Source organism: Colobus angolensis, unplaced genomic scaffold (assembly GCF_000951035.1).
Source record: "Colobus angolensis palliatus isolate OR3802 unplaced genomic scaffold, Cang.pa_1.0 Scaffold754, whole genome shotgun sequence".
Taxonomy (NCBI): Eukaryota; Metazoa; Chordata; class Mammalia; order Primates; family Cercopithecidae; genus Colobus; species Colobus angolensis.
This window is the reverse complement of record NW_012121310.1, coordinates 91,856-96,866: the sequence shown is the minus strand read 5'-3', so window position 1 is coordinate 96,866 and position 5,011 is coordinate 91,856. Positions and strand designations below refer to the sequence as shown.

The window sequence follows — 5,011 nt, the reverse complement described above, 5'->3', positions numbered from 1 at the left end:
CGTCTCAAAAAAAAAAAAAAAAAGGAATTGATTAGGTCATAAGCACTCTACCCTCATGAATGGATTAATGTCCTTATCATGGGAACTGATTAATTATAATAAGAGTGGGTCTGTTATAAAAGGAAGTTCTCTCTCCCTCATACCTTTGGCTATGTTATCATGCAGCAATATGGCTTTTAATAGATGCCAGTGTCATGCTCTTTGCCTTCCCGGCCTCCAGAATCATGAGACAAATAAACTTTTACTCTTTATAAATTACCTAGTCTGTGATATTCTGGTATAGCAGCACAAAATAGACTAAAACAGAATGAATAAAGTTTTAAAAGACAAAATGATATGCTGCTTACAAGAGACTAGAATTTGCTATAAGGACAACCATCTATAAGTGAAAAGATGGAAAACAATATTCTGTGCAAGTAATAACGAAAGAAGTGCATTGGTAGTTATGCTGAAATTAGACAAAATAGACCTCCTGGCAACATTTATCACAACAGTCAAATGAGTTCTCCATATAATAATAAAGAGGCTAATTTGTCAAGAGGATATTGCAATTAAACATACATATGCTTGGTCAGGTGTAGTGGCTCATGCCTGTAATTCCTGCACTTTGGGAGGCCAAGGTCAGGAGTTTGAGACCAGCCTGGCCAACATGCAAAACCCTGTCTCTACTAAAAAAAAAGAAATAGTCAGGCATGGCAGCGCACACCAGTAGTCCCAGCTACTCGGGAGGCGGAAGCAGGAGAATTGCTGGAACTCAGGAGACAGAGATTGCAGTGAGCCAAGATCACACCACTGCACTACATTCCAGGTGACACAGCAAGACTCTGTCTAAAAAAAAAAAACATTTTTATATGCTCCCAACATTAGAGCTTCTAAATATACAAAGCAAATATTGACAGAACTGTAGGGAGAAGTAGATAGGAATACAATAATAGAAAACTTTAATATCCTACTTGAAACAACAGACAGATTATTCAAACAAATCTTAAAAAAAAAGTGTGCTTGTGTAACACTATACAGTAAATAGATATAAACATAACATTTCACTTAACAGTATAAGAATACACATTTATCTCAAAAATACATAAAATATTCTCCAGGAGAGATTATATATTAAACAAAAAATTAAAAACAAGCTTTTCAAATTTAAGAAGGTTAAAATTATGTCAAGCTTTTATTCTGACTTTAATGGTATAAAACTAGAAACCAATATCAAGAAGAAAATTGGAATACTCACAAATATGTGGATATTAAACAACATGCTCATAAACAACCAATGGGGATCAAAGAAGAAATCAAAAGGGAAATAGGAAAGAATCCCAACACAAATAAAATTGAGCACACAAGGATCCAAAACTTCTGGGATACAACAAAAGCAGTTCTAAGACAGAAGTTTATAATAATAAACTCCTACACTAATAAAAAAATATTTAAATAAACAACCTAACTTTAACTCCCAAAAACCTTGAACAAGAAGACCAAAATAATTCCAATGTTAGCTTAATTATGAAAATATTAAGAATTAGAGAAAAAAGAAAGTAAACAGAGACTAGAAAGATAATAGAAAATTTTTTTTTTAATTGAGCTGAGTTTTTTTAAAAAAACAAAATTGACAAACTTTTTGGCTATATTAATCCAGGGAACAAAAAGAGAGAGGACTTTTAAAAAGTTATAAATAAAAAATTAAGTTATTTCAACAGATCCCACAGAAATGCAAAAGATAGTAAGAGACTACTATGAGCAATTATATGACAACAAATTTGATAACTCAAGAAATAATTATTAGAAACAAACCCATCAAGATTAAATTATAAAGAAATAGAAATATTGAATAGATCAATAATGAGGAAGGAGATTGAAGCAGTAACCAACTATCTCCAATTTTTAAAAATCCCATGACCAAATGACTGCATGGGTGAACTGCATCACACATTTAAGGGAGAACTAATGTCAGTCCTTCTCAAACTCTTCCAAAAATGGAAGAGAAAAAACACTTACAAACTCACTTGAGGTGGCTATTAGTACCCTCATACTGAAGCCAGTTAAGGACACTACAAGAAAAGAAAATTATAAGCAAATATCCCTTTGAAGATACAGAAAAAGTTCTCAACAAAATACTAGACACTGAATTCAACAACATATTAAAAATTCAACATTTATTAAAACATATTTAATAAAACATATTAAAATACACTATGATCAAGTGGGACTCATCCCCAGGATGCAAGAATGTTTCAACATACACAAATCATTAAAAATAATATACTACAATAACAAAATGACTAATGAAAATTATATAATTATCTCAAAAAAATTATTAAAAGCATTTGACAAAACTTAACACACTTCTATGATAAAAACTCCCAACAACGTACATATAAAAGCACGCATTATAACACAATAAAGGCCATATATTAAGGCCTCAGATGCCATTATACTCAAGAGAGAAATGCAACAAATTATTCCTCTAGTATCAGAAAGAAGACAAGCATATCAAATCTCACCACTTCTGTTCAACATAGTACTAAGAAGTCAAGCTAGAGCAATCAAATAAAAAATGAAATGGTACCGCATTTTCTTTGTTCAGTCAATCACTGATAGGCATTTGGGTTGATTCCATGTCTTTGCTATTGTGAATAGTCCTAAATGAACATACACATGCATGTATCTTTATAATAGAATCATTTATATTCCTTTGGGTATATACCCAGTAATGGGATCACTGGGTCAAATGTTATTTCTCGTTCTAGGTCTTTGAGGAATAGCTACACTCTCTTCCACAATGGTTGAATTTATTTACATTCCCATCAACAGTGTAAAAGCATTCCTATTTCTCCACAGCCTCACCAACACCTGCTGTTTCTTGACTTCTTAATAACGCCATTTTGACTGGCATGAGATGTTATCTCATTGCAGTTTTGATTTGCATTTCACTAATAATCACTGATGTTGAACTATTTTTTCACGTGTGTTGGCCACATAAATGTCTTCTTCTGAAAAGTGTCTCTCCATGTTCTTTGCCCACTTTTTAATGAGGTTGTTTGTTTCCTATAAATTTGTTTAAGTTCCTGGTAGATTCTGGATATCAGACCTTTATCAGATGGAGAGATTGCAAAAATTTTCTCCCATTCTCTAGGTTGTTTGTTCATCCTGATGATAGTTTCTGTTGCTGTGCAGAAGCTCTTTAGTTTATTTAGATCTCATTTGTCAATTTTTGCTTCAGTTGCAATTGCTTTATACACTATGAAATACGATGCAGCCATAAAAAGGAACAAGATCATGTTCTTTGCATTATCTTCAGCAAACTAATATGCAGGAACACAAAACCAAACACTGCATGTTCTCACTTATAATTGGGAGGTGAACAATAAGAACACATGGACACAGGAAGGGGAACCACATACACTGGGGCCTGTTAGAGGGACAGAGGAAGGGAGAGTTCCCATATAAATTGGGGGCTCCCATAACCTCCTTCTCAAGTTCAATAACTTGATACAACTATTCACAGAACTCAGCAAAATACTATACTTGCATTTACCAGTTTATTATAAAAGGTACAAATCAAGAAGAGCCAAATGAAAAAAAAGTACAAGGCAAGGAAAAGTGGTGAGAGAAGATGGGGTGGGTAGATAACAGCTGTGATTAAAGAAATCCCCCATCATTTGTGTTTTTCAAGAGCATCTTACTGCTAAGAAACACCCTTCCTGTTTTTGATATCCCAAAGCCAGAGACTCTCTAAATTCCCATTTATTTTATTTTATTTTATTTTTGTCTCATAAACAAATAAGTTTGTCTCTAGTGGACAGAACAAAATACTTGTGAACCAAACTTTTCTTAAGTTTCTTTCCTTCCCCAGACCCCAAACTTTGACCCAACCTTAAAACCCCTCCTTATGTCCCTCTTAAGAACAGGCTGACTTTTAGGTAAAACATTCTCTGATCTAGGACCTGATTTCACCATGTTTTATCCCTTCCTCCTTGTCCCACATTTTTTTCTGACCTTCTAGTAGTTTGCTCCTCCTTATGAAAGAAAGCCCTTTTCTGCCTAACGTTAGTTTAAAACTAATGCCCAGTGTTTAAAGAAAACAGCAAAATCACTCAAACACCATGTTTGTAGAATATTGTAAGGAAATAGTAAGGCACTTAAATTTTATATTTCAACAGGAAAAGCTGAAGTCTCTATCTCTTTCAGACAGTAAACATGTCACTTACATACTTTCATGATAAATAGTTTAATAAGCCATATGTGAACATTTCCAGAAGGTGCCAAGTTCTATCTCATAAAATTTAACATTAAACTTGGACATTTAGACAACAGAATACAGAACACAGATAACCACTGTTACAAATTTTAGACCCTGCAAAAAACGGGAGCTGATGTTTTGACAAATATATGCACTTCATCAATTAATCTTTCATATTTTCTTGTGGAAATGTATTCACTTTCTATAGCCATAATGAAAAAGAAATTTTTCCTATTTCTTTTCCCTTGTAGCATTCCCAAAGCAATGCCCTGGAATTCTATTTGAAATCACCACCCAAAAAGAACAGAAAGAAACTTACTTACTAAAATCACTCTGATGAAGATAAAGGTAAAGAAGCATTTTTAACAAATAAAACATATGACTAGATTTTTCTGAAATTCACCCTTCATGGTCTTTGACTTTATAAAAATATTTTCAGCTCTACTGACGAAACATAATTCACAGTTATTGAAAAATTGAAGTGGAAATAACTGAAAAAGTCTTTCCAAAGTGACAAACTCAGGGAGTGGCAGTGCTGATGGGAACACAAACACGTCTGACTTAACTGTCAAGTCAGACCATGGTAACCCTCAAAACATTCTCCCATCCCCATGCTGCCCATTAAATTACTCAATGTCCTCCTTCCCAGGAGGCACTGTACAATGTCCTCCTGCTTGAACCTGGGAGGTGGAGGTTGCAGTGAGCCAAGATCGCGCCACACCACTCCAGCCTGGGTGACAGAGTGAGACTTCATCTCAAAAAAAAAAA

The 5,011-nt window shown here is 33.9% G+C and overlaps 1 pseudogene; it reads right to left on the bottom strand.

The window, feature by feature from the left end:
- LOC105501852 overlaps positions 1-5,011 on the bottom strand; it is a 31,536-nt pseudogene that overhangs the window by 22,804 nt on the left and 3,721 nt on the right.